At 50.7% G+C, this 14,494-nt stretch overlaps 1 protein-coding gene across 1 annotated transcript in view; it reads left to right on the plus strand.

The window, feature by feature from the left end:
- LOC144603044 (zinc-binding protein A33-like) overlaps window positions 1-14,494 on the plus strand; it is a 124,093-nt gene that overhangs the window by 94,575 nt on the left and 15,024 nt on the right.

The raw sequence follows: 14,494 nt of genomic DNA on the forward strand, positions 1-14,494 counted from the left end.
GACAGAGGAACTATCTAAAGTGGGAGAAGTCGATATCTGCAGGTGTCTGGTACCGTGAAGGCCGACTTCCCACGGGAGCATATTCAGCTTAAAATTTCTGCCATGGTTAGTTGAGGGTTACTCAATATTCATACCGAAGGAAGACACAAAATGCTGGATTAACTCAGCGGGACAGACGTTTCGGTTCAAAACCCTTCTTCAGACAATATTCATACCGCTGCCCAAGCAAAATATGAGGTGCTGTTCCTCCAATTTGCGGTGGGCCTCACTCTGACAATGGAGGCCCAAGGGCAGGAATGGGAGGGGGAGCTGAAGTGTTTGGAAACGGGGAGGTCATGTAGGTCGAGGCCTCTCCACGTCCACTCTATCCAGGCCTTTCACTAGTTTGCTCGGCCTCCCAGCTCTCTCCCTTCCAATTCCTGTCATACACCGACTCGCTTAATGTGTTACCAGCCTTTTGCTGGTGCGAAATCAGTGGGAGATTGCCTGGGACTCTTCGCCCCGAACACTTGCAACGAAACAACATCGTTTAGTATTGTGTAGATAGGAACTGCAGATGTTGGTTTAAACCGAAGACAGACACAAAATGCTGCAGTAATTCAGCGGGACAGGCAGCATCTCTGGAGAGAAGGAATGGGTGACGTTTCGGGTCGAGACCCTTTGTAAGGGTTAAAACTGTGGAAACTATTTTGTGCTAACTATGGCAGACATTTTAAGCTGAATATGCTCCCATGGGAAGTCGGCCTTCACGGTACCAGACACCTGCAGATATCGACTTCTCCCACTTTAGATAGTTCCTCTGTCCCTCTCTTCCCCTCCCCCTTCCCAGTTCTCCCTCTATCTTTCTGTCTCCACCTATATCCATCCTTTGTCCCGCCCCCCTGACATCAGTCTGAAGAAGAGTCTCGACCCGAAACGTCACTCATTCCTTCTCTCCTGAGATGCTGCCTGACCTGCTGAGTTACTCCAGCATTTTGTGAATAGATACCTTCGATTTGTACCAGCATCTGCAGTTATATTCTTATACTACCTGCAGATAACAAGTTGTTTCTCAGGGTTTAGATGTTGTTTTTCATGGTTTGTTGAGGACTGGACATTCCAATGTTCTGAACTAGATCCTTATCGCAAAACGGTGCCTCCCTAATCATCTTAGCTATGCAACTCCTATTTACTCCTGCTTGACTCCCTAACACAATTAAAGGAACTATACTATGGGAACTCTACTATGTTCTTGTTAAGACTGGCTGATGTCATGTAACTGTGGAAAATTACTGAATTGTGGAAAATTACTGGGTGTGCTTTTTGTTCTGCATTGTGCTGTTCCAGAACAAGGGGTCACAGTTTAAGGATAAGGGGGACGTCTTTTAGGACCGAGATGAGAAAGTTTTTTTTCACACAGAGAGTGGTGAATCTGTGGAATTCTCTGCCACAGAAGGTAGTTGAGGCCAGTTCATTGGCTATATTTAAGAGGGAGTTAGATGTGGCCCTTGTGGCTAAAGGGATCAGGGGGTATGGAGAGAAGGCAGGTACGGGATACTGAGTTGGATGATCAGCCATGATCATATTGAATGGCGGTGCAGGCTCGAAGGGCCGAATGTCCTCCTCCTGCACCTATTTTCTATGTTTCTATGTATAAATATTGCCTGTATTCTGGGCATTCTTTGAGAGGACAGACGCAAGTGCTTGAGTGAACAACAGTACTCAGGTCTCTGTGTCTTCTCCCACCTTGGTGTTAAAGTAAAAAGTTTTAACTGAGTCTTGTGTTCTTTGAATTATTTAATAGATAAATCTAAGCGACTATCACACCTTCTTCAGACTGGTTAGGGATGAGGGAAACGAGAGATATAGACGATGATGCAGAGATAGAGAACAATGAATGAAAGATATGCAAAAAAACAACGATTATAAAGGAAACAGGCCATTATTAGCTGTTTGTTGAGTGAAAACGAGAAGCTAGTGCTACTTGAGTGGGGGAGATAGAGAGAGAGGGAATGCTGGAGTTACTGGAAATTACAGAAATCAATATTCATACGACTGGGCTGCAAGCTGCCCAAGCGAAATATGAGATGCTAGTGGACACAAAATGCTGGAGTAACTCAACGGGTCAGGCAGCATCTCTGGAGAGAAGGAATGGGTGACGTTTCGGGTCGTGACCCTTCTTCAGGCTTCTTCAGATGCGACGGAGTTTCTCCCCACAGGCCATCGGGACTGTTAACTATTATATCTCCAGGGAATAAAAAGAAATCTGTATTCATTTTTTTTGTTGCACAATCCGCAGGCGTTGCCACTGTCATGTCACTGCACATCTTGTATGTGTATGTGACAAATAAACTTGACTTGACTTGGTTTATTAGTATTGTTCATCCTTTGCTGCCAGCGCACATTTGAACACTCGCTGTACTCCAGGGCTCGGCGTGAACCAGGAAGTTGTGTGAATTGAAATGGCTTCGATGGCTCAGTCCGAGTGTTGGACCGAGGACGTGGTTTGTCCCATCTGCCTGGATTTCTTCACCGATCCGGTGTCACTGGAGTGCGGGCACAACTTCTGCTGCTCCTGCATCATGCAGAGTTGGGACAGGGAGGGGAGAAACTCCTGCCCGGAGTGCAGAGAGGAGTTTGCAGACCGCAGCCTCAGGGTGAATCGGGCCCTGGTGAGTATCACCGAGAAAGCTTGAACACTCAGCCCGAAAACGGAAAGCAAGCAAAGTAAACTTCACTGCGAGGAACACCAGGAAGAACTGAAGCTGTTTTGCGAAACAGACAAGCAACTAATCTGCCTGATCTGCCGAGACGCGCGGGAACAGAGCACCTCTTCATGCCGATTAAAGAAGCAGTGGAAATCTTCAAGGTAAAAAAAGCAAAGAGCATCTGGTGATTTTCCATTTCCGCCTTTCGCAGAGACTGCACCCTCGGCGACTGCTGTTTTGCACTCAGTTTCCCACACGAACCACCCCTTCCCCATGTACCCGCCCCACCTACAGTAAGACACGAGACACCTGTGGCTATACCTTCTCCCTTACAATAGACAATAGGTGCAGGAGGAGGCCATTCGGCTCTTCGAGCCAGCACCGCCATTCAATGTGATCATGGCTGATCATTCTCAATCAGTACCCTGTTCCTGCCTTCTCCCCATCCCCCCTGACTCCGCTATCCTTAAGAGCTCTATCCAGCTCTCTCTTGAATGCATTCAGAGAATTGGCCTCCACTGCCTTCTGAGGCAGAGAATTCCACAGATTCACAACTCTCTGACTGAAAAAGTTTTTCCTCATTTCAGTTCTAAATGGCCTACCCCTTATTCTTAAACTGTGGCCCCTTGTTCTGGACTCCCCCAACATTGGGAACATGTTTCCTGCCTCTAACGTGTCTAACCCCTTAATAATCTTATACGTTTCGATAAGATCTCCTCTCATCCTTTTAAATTCCAGTGTATACAAGCCTAGTCGCTCCAGTCTTTCGACATATGATAGTCCCGCCATTCCGGGAATTAACCTAGAAAACGTACGCTGCACGCCCTCAATAGCAAGAATATCCTTCCTCAAATTTGGAGACCAAAACTGCACACAGTACTCCAGGTGCAGTCTCACCAGTGCCTTGTACAACTGCAGAAGGACCTCTTTGCTCCTATACTCAACTCCTCTTGTTATGAAGGCCAACATTCCATTGGCTTTCTTCACTGCCTGCTGTACCTGCTTGCTTCCTTTCAGTGACTGATGCACTAGGACACCCAGATCTCGTTGTACGTCCCCTGTTCCTAACTCGACACCATTCAGATAATACTCTGCCTTCCTATTCTTACCACCAAAGTGGATAACCTCACACTTATTCACATTAAACTGCATCTGCCATGCATCCGCCCACTCACACAACCTGTCCAAGTCACCCTGCAACCTCATAGCATCTTCCTCACAGTTCTCACTGCCACCCAGCTTTGTATCATCTGCAAATTTGCTAATGGTACTTTTAATCCCTTCATCCAAGTCATTACTGTATATTGTAAATAGCTGCGGTCCCAGCACCGAGCCTTGCGGTACCACACTAGTCACTGCCTGCCATTCTGAAAGGGACCCATTTATCCCCACTCTTTGCTTTCTGTCTGTCTTACACCCATCAAGGGACCCCTGACAGTGAGAGAGAGATAGAGGCGTTTTCGTGCACCACCTGTGTGCCTCACCCACTGCATCCCGTGTTCCCGGCGAGGCCTCCATTACACCGGCGAGGCGAGAGGGTAGATTGAGCCACCGTTTCCGCGAGTACCCCTGCCAAGCCCCGATGGATCTACCGGTTGCTAACCAGTTCATCTCTCCTTTGCATTCCTACGCTGACATTTCTGCCCTGGGCTTGTGGTTTGCTTGATTGCAAACTGAAGGAATAGCGCCTCAAATTCCACTTGTGAAGCTCGGAATTTCTCGTGTAATTCCTTCAGCATAAACATTAACATTTACAGTTTGTAGGTAACCAAACTACATACATACATAACACTCCCACACCACCCACAACACTTTAATTCCCAACTATTACACTATTAATCATTCCTCTATTAATCTTACTTATAACTTTTTTATTTATCTTACTATTATTATTTGTATTTTCCTACCTTTTCTCCTTGTTCTGTATTTTTATGCTCACTTTGAATTGCCATTGCTGTATGAAATGTGCTATATAAATAAACTTGCCTTGCCTTACTAGACCAAGTTACTGGGCCCAAACCTCTCCTGCATTGGTGCAGCACCCTCTCCTCCAACCCTCACCCCCTTCCCCCTCTTCCCCCGCCTCCCCTCCCTCCCTCCTCCCCTCCCCCCTCCAGCTCGCAACCCCCCTCCCCCTCCCCTCCCCTCCTCCCTTCCCCTCCCCCACTGCATCCCCCTCAACCCCCTTATCCTCCCCCCTTCTCCCTCCCTCCCTCCACCCCCCTCCCTCCCTAGGAGATAGATTTAAACTTTAAAATATGAATAACTTAAAAAATATAACACCGATTTCAATTAAACTTCTTCCATCAGCACCAACGGGATGACGTTGAGTAAGGTGGGCCTAAAATTGTCGCGCTATCGTGTTCCGCTTTGGCTGTAGTTCAGGAACAAACAAACTAGGGTTTTAGTATAGAGATGCCACACCTGGCAGTGCAACCATTTCCACCTTCCCATCCCCAACCCCTCCCCATCTACATTACATACACATAGAAACATAGAAAATAGGTGCAGGAGTAGGCCATTCGGCCCTTCAAGCCTGCACCGCCATTCAATATGATCATGGCTGATCATCCAGCTCAGTAACTTGTACCTGCCTTCTCTCCATACCCCCTGATCCCTTTAGCCACAAGGGCCACATCTAACTCCCTCTTAAATATAGCCAATGAACTGGCCTCAACTACCTTCTGTGGCAGAGAATTCCACAGATTCACCACTCTCTGTGTGAAAAAAAACTTTCTCATCTCGGTCCTAAAAGGCTTCCCCCTTATCCTTAAGCTGTGACCCCTGGTTCTGGACTTCCCCAACATCGGGAACAATCTTCCCGCATCTAGCCTCTCCAACCCCTTAAGAATTTTATATGTTTCTATAAGATCCCCCCTCAGTCTTCTAAATTCCAGCGAGTATAAGCCTAGTCTATCCAGTCTTTTATGGCGAGTCCGGAAACTTGTTGGTTGTAGAAGAAGTTTATTGCGACAGCAATATTCGAATACAAAGGTTAAACAACAAGGTAAAGGACAACCATCAAAAACTCACTGTCTTCTTCGAAGACTTCTCTGAACTGAACCTTTTCAGGTGCCAAAAGCGCACATGACCACGCTGTCCAATCATCGATGTCGCTCTCTGGACCAATCCCTACGGTCGCGCTCACACGTGACCTTGCTGGCCAATCTGAGGGTTCGACGACCCGGACCATTCTCTATGGTCGCTACATGACCCCCCCCAGAACCCGAGGTACGGAACCTAGCAGGGAGCCGGATTTCGCGACCATAACGAGTAAGGAGAGGGGCAGCCTGAACCACAGGAGCAGGGGATTCCGGACTTGGAGGAACTGCCGGAACGGGGGGTCCTGGACTGAGCGGAACTGACGGAGGCCGGCCTCTCCTAGGGGTTTGGCCGACCAGGACTGGTTGATCCGGATCCAAGTGTGCAGGTTTAAGCCGGGACACCGAGACGAGCTCACTCCTGCCGCACAAGTCTAAGGTGAAGGTAGCCGTCCCCTTACGCAAAACCCGGAACGGCCCTTGATAGACCCTCTGCAACGGGGCACGATGGGAATCTTTTCGCAAAAACACAAACTCACAGTCCTTCAGGGAAGGCGGTTCATGTACCATGGGACACCCATGACGTGAAGTCGGAACTGGAGCCAGGGAACCCACCCGTGCCCGGAGCGATGCTAAGACTGATGGGACTGGAGGCAGCTGGTCTGAGGGGTCCGGAAACAAATCCCCGGGTACTCGAAGTGGCGAGCCATACACTAGCTCCGCGGACGACGCACCGAGATCTTGCTTAGGAGCAGTCCGGATGCCCAGAAGGACCCAGGGGAGTTGGTCTACCCAGTCCGGGCCTTCAAGCCTTGCACTGAGGGACGCCTTGAGTTGACGGTGGAACCTTTCTACAAGTCCATTTGACTGGGGGTGGTATGCAGTAGTGGGTTGTAACTTGGAACCGTACAGTTCTGCGAGTGCGGCCCAGAGGGACGAAGTGAACTGCGGCCCCCTGTCAGTGGTAATAACTGCCGGGACCCCGAAACGTGCTACCCAATGGAGGGCCAAAGTCCTGGCACAAGAGGCTGCCGAGATATCAGACAATGGGAAAGCCTCTGGCCACCGGGTGAACCGATCCACCACCGTGAGGAGGTGGGTGTAGCCCCGGGAGGAAGGCAAAGGCCCGACTAAATCCACGTGGATGTGGAAAAAACGAACTGCTGGGACCTCGAACTCCTGTACGGGGGGCTGGACATGGCGCTGGACTTTAGCGGTCTGACAGGGAACGCAGGAACGTGCCCAACCCGCTACCTGTTTCCGTAGGCCATGCCAGACAAACCGAGCTGCTACTAAAGCAGAGGTGGAGCGGATGGACGGGTGCGCCAGCCCGTGAATGGCATCAAAAACCCGGCGCTGAAGGGAGGGCGGTACTACCGGCCTGGGACGGGGAAGGGAAACATCACACCAGACTTTTGTGCCTTCCGACCCGCAGGCTACCTGAGCCAACTTCAATCCCGAAGTGGTGGACTGGTATGCCGAGGCGGTATCCGCTAGAAGCTGTGCCTCCGCAAGCTCCTGGGGATCCACCTCGCAGTCCACCGCCGAAATAGGGGAAAAAGCAGGTCTAGACAGGGCGTCAGCAACGGCATTAAGCTTACCCGCGACATGACGGACATCGGTGGTAAATTCGGAGATGGCAGTCAGGTGCCGCTGCTGGCGGGCCGACCATGGGTCAGACAATTTGAAAAATGCAAATGTTAATGGTTTGTGGTCCGTAAAGGCCACAAATGGGCAGCCCTCAAGGAAGTACCTGAAATGACGAACAGCTAAATAGAGGGCCAGAAGCTCTCGGTCAAATGCGCTATACTTCAGCTCAGCCGAATTTAGTTGCTGGCTGAAAAACGCCAAGGGCTGCCAACGGCCACCGACCTGCTGCTCCAAGACCCCGCCCACCGCCACGTCAGAGGCGTCAACCGTCAGGGCCGTGGGGGCGGAGGGGCTCGGGTGGACCAACATGGTGGCGTCTGCCAAGGCTGCCTTAGCTGCTGTAAAAGCCGACTCTGCGGCAGGGGGCCATATCAACTCTACCGGTTTTCCCGCAAGGCACTGGAAGAGCGGGCGCATGACCCGCGCAGCTGCCGGAACGAACCTATGGTAGAAGTTAACCATACCTACGAACTCCTGTAGTCCTTTTACTGTGGTGGGCCTGGGAAATGCCCGGATAGCCTCCACCTTCTCGGGCAAAGGGGAGGCGCCGGCAGGGGTAATTCTGTGCCCTAGAAAATCAAGAGAAGGGAGGCCGAATTGACACTTGGAGGGTTGGATAATGAGCCCGTGGTCTTGGAGCCACTGGAACACAGTCCGCAAGTGGACCTGGTGTTCCTGCACTGAGGGGCTGGCGACCAGGATGTCGTCTAAATAAATAAACAAAAAGGGTAAACCCCGACCCACACGGTCCATCAGTCGTTGGAAAGCCTGTGCCGCGTTCTTTAAACCGAAAGGCATACGCAACCATTCGAACAACCCGAACGGAGTAATCGTGGCAGTTTTCTGTATATCCTCCGGCCGCACCGGAATCTGGTGGTATCCTCGCACCAAATCGATTTTGGAGAACACCACCGCCCCTTCCAGCCCAGACGAAAAGTCCTGTAGGTGCGGTATGGGGTAGCGATCAGCCGTGGTGACAGCATTGAGACGCCGATAATCGCCACATGGTCTCCACCCCCCAGATGCCTTGGAGACCATATGCAACGGCGAGGCCCATGGGCTGTCGGACAATGCCCATTTCCTGCATCTTCCTAAATTCCGCCTGTGCCACCACCAGTTTGTCTGGCGGTAGTCTCCTGGCCCGAGCGAAAACGGGAGGGCCCTCGGTGCGGATGTGATGGACCACGCCGTGCTTGGCCGAAGGCGTGTCAAAACGTTGGATGAGCAGCTCTGGAAACTCCGCCAGGATCTCAGCATACGAGTCAGGGGCCGCGACGACGGCCTGGACAGTAGGGCTGGGCGGGGAGGCGATTGTCGAAGCGACGGGCTCCTCGCTGGCGGAGGGTCGGAAGTCGTTACCGCGGACATCAGGGACCAGTGAAAAAGCCCAGAGAAAATCTGCGCCTAGGATCGCTTGTCTGACGTCTGCTATGATGAATGGCCATTCGTACGTGCGGAGGCCTAACACAAGGGACATCTTCCGTATACCGAAAGTGCGAATGGGGCTGCCATTAACCGCGATGAGGGTGGGACCTGTCTTACCCGTTCTGGTTTCGAGGTCGGTCGGCGGCACTATACTGACGATGGCTCCCGTGTCCACCAAAAATTCTGTGTCCGTGAATCGATCGTGGACGTAGAGGCGTCGGTTCTGGCCAATCGCAACTGCCCCTATGTACGATCGGCCGAGGCATTTCCAGCGAAGGTACAAGGTGAGCGGCAGTTGCGGGATTCTCTACCCCATCGTAGGTGATAACAGCACCAGCCGCGCTTGTGCGGATCTTTTTGGCGGGCTTTTGGAGAACTGGCGGGAGACGCGGCGCCATCTTGATGTCGCTGTGGCGTGGTCACTGATGTCGAGACCTTGTTGATCGAACCGCTTGCCTTCGATTTAACCGCTAAGAGCGCGTCCGCTTTCTCTGCATATGCTTCGGGGTCCTTAAAAGAACAATCCGTGAGCAGCAGTCGGACATCCTCGGGAAGCTTCTCTCGGAATGCCTGTTCGAACACGAGGCAATCCGTATGCTCACCGGCTAACATCATCATCTCGGCCATGAGAACGGACGGCCGTCGATCTCCGAGGTCCGGTAGGTGCAGAAGTTTTTCAGCGCGATCGTGCCTATTAAACCCGAAGGTTCGCAGTAACAATTTCTTCATTGCCTCGTACTTGCTTTCCGCAGGCGGATTAACGATGAACCGCATCACGCGTGTGGTCGTCTCCGGTGATAGAGCGCTGACGAGATAGTAATACTTCGTCGCGTCGGCCGATATGTTCCTTAAATGAAATTGGGCTTCGGTGTGGACAAACCAAGATTGCGGTTGATGTGTCCAAAACGACGGAAGGTGAACGCTTACTGCGCTTAACTCCGGTGTGCCGGGCGCGGCATCCAACAACGGGGCGTCGTGTTCCTGCATAGTCGGTGATCGTCCAGAGCACGTCGGGGTCACCAATATGGCGAGTCCGGAAACTTGTTGGTTGTAGAAGAAGTTTATTGCGACAGCAATATTCCAATACAAAGGTTAAACAACAAGGTAAAGGACAACCATCAAAAACTCACTGTCTTCTTCGAAGACTTCTCTGAACTGAACCTTTTCGGGCGCCAAAAGCGCACATGACCACGCTGTCCAATCAGCGATGTCGCTCTCTGGACCAATCCCTACGGTCGCGCTCACACGTGACCTTGCTGGCCAATCTGAGGGTTCGACGTCCCGGACCATTCTCTATGGTCGCTACACTTTCTTCATATGAAAGTCCTGCCATCCCAGGGATCAATCTGGTGAACCTTCTCTGTACTCCCTCTAAGGCTAGAATGTCTTTCCTCAGATTAGGAGACCAAAACTGTATACAATACTCCAGATGCGGTCTCACCAAGGCCCTGTACAACTGCAGCCACCCAGCTTCATGTCATCCGCAAACTTAGATATTGCATTCAATTCCCTCGTCCAAATCATTAATATATATTGTAAATAACTGGGGTCCCGGCACCGAGCCTTGCGGTACCCCACTAGTGACTGCCTGCCATTCCGAAAAGGACCCCGTTTATTCCTACTCTTTGCTTCCTGTCCGCCAACCAATTCTCTATCCACCTCAACACTGAACCCCCAATACCGTGTTTTTTAAATTTGTACCCCAATCTCCTATGTGGGACCTTGTCGAAGGCCTTCTGAAAGTCCAGACATAATACATCGACTGGTTCTCCCTTATCCACTCTACTAGTTACATCCTCGAAAAATTCTATAAGATTCGTCAGGCATGATTTGCCTTTCATAAATCCATGCTGAATTTGTCTAATGATTTCACCACTTTCGAAATGTGATGCTATCACATCTTTAATAACTGACTCTAGCATTTTCCCCACTACCGATGTTAGGCTAACTGGTCTATAATTCCACGTTTTCTCTCTCCCTCCCTTTTTAAAAAGTGGGGTTACATTAGCTACCCTCCAATCCTCAGGAACTACTCCAGAATCTGAAGAGTTTTGAAAAATTATCACTAATGCATCCACTATTTCTGAGGCTACATCCTTAAGCACTCTAGGATGCAGCCTATCTGGCCCTGGGGATTTATCGGCCTTTAATCCATTTAATTTACCTAACACCTCTTCCCGACTAACCTGGATTACCCTCAGTTCCTCCATCTCGTTAGACCCCCGGTCCCCTGCTATTTCCGGCAGATTGTTTATGTCTTCCCTAGTGAAGACAGAACCAAAGTAGTTGTTCAATTGGTCTGCCATCTCCTTGTTCCCAATGATCAATTCACCTGTTTCCGACTGCAAGGGACCTACATTTGTCTTAACTAGTCTTTTTCTCTTCACATATCTATAAAAGCTTTTGCAGTCAGTTTTTATGCTCCCTGCCAGTTTTCTCTCATAATCTATTTTCCCTTTCCTAATTAAGCCCTTTGTCCTCCTCTGCTGGACTCTGAATTTCTCCCAGTCCTCTGGTATGATACTTTTTCTGGCTAATTTATATGCTTCATCTTTTGTTTTAATACTGTCCTTGATTTCCCTTGTTAGCCACGGATGCACTACCTTTCCTGGTTTGTTCTTTTGCCAAACTGGGATGAACAATTGTTGTAGTTCATCCATGCAATCTTTAAATGCCTTCCATTGCATGTCCACCGTCAACCCTTTAAGTATAAATTGCCAGTCTATCTTGGACAATTCACGTCTCATACCCTCAAAGTTAACTTTCTTTAAGTTCAGAACACTTGTTTCTGAATTGACTTTGTCACTCTCCATCCTAATGAAGAACTCCACCATATTATGGTCACTTTTGCCCAAGGGGCCTCGCACAACAAGACTGCTAACTAACCCTTCCTCATTACTCAATACCCAGTCTAGAATGGCCTGCTCTCTCGTTGGTTCCTCGACATGTTGGTTTAGAAAACCATCTCGCAAACATTCCAAGAAATCCTCTTCCTCAGCACCCCTGCCAATTAGGTTCACCCAATCTATATGTAGATTGAAGTCACCCATTATAATTGCTGCACCTTTAGTGCACGCATTTCTAATTTCCTGTTTGATGCCATCCCCAACCTCACTAATGCTGTTAGGTGGCCTGTACACAACTCCCACTAACGTTTTCTGCCCCTTAGTGTTTCACAGCTCTATCCATATCGATTACACATCCTCGAAGCTAATGTCCTTCCTTTCCACTGCTTTAATCTCCTCTCTAACGAGCAACGCTACCCCACCTCCTTTTCCTTTCTGTCTCTACTCTGACTAGCACGTGGCTCGTAGTAATCCAGAGATTATTACCTTTGAGGTCCTACTTTTATCTCCTAGCTCCCTAAATTCACCTTGTAGGACCTCATTCCGTTTTTTACCTATATCGTTGGTGTCAATGTGCACCACGACAACTGGCTGTTCATCTTCCCCCTCCAGAATGTTCTGCAGCCGCTCAGAGACATCCCTGACCCTTGCACCAGGGAGGCAACATACCATCCTGGAGTCTCGTTTGCGGCCGCAGAAACGCCTATCTATTCCCCTTACAATTGAATCCCCTATTACTATAGCCCTTCCACCATTTTCCTCCCCTCTTTTGCCACAGAGCCGCCCACGGTGCCATGAACTTGGCTGCTGCTGCCATCCCCTGATGAGCCACCTCCCCCAACAGTATCCAAAATGGCATATCTGTTTAGGAGGGAGATGACCGCAGGGGACTCCTGCACTACCTGCCTACTGCTACGCTGGCTAGTGGCCACCCGTTTCCTTTCTGTCCGCTCATCTTTTACCTGCGGTGTGGCCAACTCACTGTACGTGCTATTCACGACCTTCTCAGCATCGTGGATGCTCCAGTATGAGTCCAACCGCAGCTCCAACCGTTCAATGCGGTCTGCCAGGAGCTGCAGCTGGACACACTTCCTGCACACGTAGTCATCAGGGACACCGACAATATCCCTGATCTCCCACATGTTGCAGGATGAGCATTCCACGGGGCCGATCTCACCTGACATGTCTTACCCCCAAATTAAATCAAATCCCTCTTAATCCTTTAAACTGTACCTTTACTAAAAAGCACTGAACCCTTAACTCACTGAACCCTTAACTCACCGAAACCGTAACTCACTGAACCCTGAACTCACTTAACCCTGAACTCACTGAACCCTGAACTAAAACATATAACATATAACAACTACAGCATGGAAACAGGCCTGTCCGGCCCTACCAGTCCACGCCGACCATTCTCCCTGACCTAGTCTCATCTACCTGCACTCAGACCATAACCCTCTAATCCCCTCTTATCCATATACCTATCCAATTTACTCTTAAATAATAAAATCGAGCCAGCCTCCACCACTTCCACCGGAAGCCCATTCCATACAGCCACAACCCTCTGAGTAAAGAAGTTCCCCCTCATGTTACCCCTAAACCTTTGTCCCTCAATTCTGAAGCTATGTCCCCTTGTTGGAATCTTCCCCACTCTCAAAGGGAAAAGCCTACCCACGTCAACTCTGTCCGTCCCTCTCAAAATTTTAAAAACCTCTATCAAGTCCCCCCTCAACCTTCTACGCTCCAAAGAATAAAGACCCAACCTGTTCAACCTCTCTCTGTAGCCTAAGTGCTGAAACCCAGGCAACATTCTAGTAAATCTCCTCTGTACCCTCTCCATTTTGTCGACATCCTTCCTATAATTTGGCGACCAGAACTGCAAACCATACTCCAGATTCGGCCTCACCAATGCCCTGTACAATTTGGGTTACGCCCAATCAGCTGCTTCCTCTAGTCCGCTTCCACCAATCAGCGGCTTCCTCCAGACCACTTCTTTTGAAGTGTGAGGGAACGTTTTTAAACCAACGCTGCACCAACCGCTCCAACCGCTCCTGGGCCCCGCCCACACGCTGCACCAACCGCTCCTGGGCCCCGCCCACACGCTGCTCCAACCGCTCTTGGGCCCCGCCCACACGCTGCACCAACCGCTCCTGGGCCCCGCCCACACGCTGCTCCAACCGCTCCTGGGCCCCGCCCATACGCTGCACCAACCGCTCCAGGGCCCCGCCCACACGCTGCTCCAACCGCTCCTGGGCCCCGACCAACCGCTCCTGGGCCCCGCCCACACGCTGCTCCAACCGCTCCTGGGCCCCGACCACACGCTGCTCCAACCGCTCCTGGGCCCCGCCCATACGCTGCACCAACCGCTCCAGGGCCCCGCCCACACGCTGCTCCAACCGCTCCTGGGCCCCGCCCACACGCTGCACCAACCGCTCCAGGGCCCCGCCCACACGCTGCTCCAACCGCTCCTGGGCCCCGACCAACCGCTCCTGGGCCCCGCCCACACGCTGCACCAACCGCTCCAGGGCCCCGCCCACACGCTGCTCCAACCGCTCCAGGGCCCCGCCCACACGCTGCTCCAACCGCTCCTGGGCCCCGCCCACACGCGGCACCAACCAAGAGATAAAGAACAATGAATGAAAGATATGCAAAAAAACATAACGATTATAAAGAAAACAGGCCATTATTAGCTGTTTGTTGAGTGAAAACGAGAAGCTAGTGCAACTTGAGTGGGGAGATAGAGAGAGAGGGAATGCTGGAGTTACTGGAAATTACAGAAATCAATATTCATACGACTGGGCTGCAAGCTGCCCAAGCGAAATATGAGATGGTAGTGGACACAAAA

Source organism: Rhinoraja longicauda, chromosome 19, assembly GCF_053455715.1.
Source record: "Rhinoraja longicauda isolate Sanriku21f chromosome 19, sRhiLon1.1, whole genome shotgun sequence".
In the NCBI taxonomy this organism is placed as follows: Eukaryota; Metazoa; Chordata; class Chondrichthyes; order Rajiformes; family Arhynchobatidae; genus Rhinoraja; species Rhinoraja longicauda.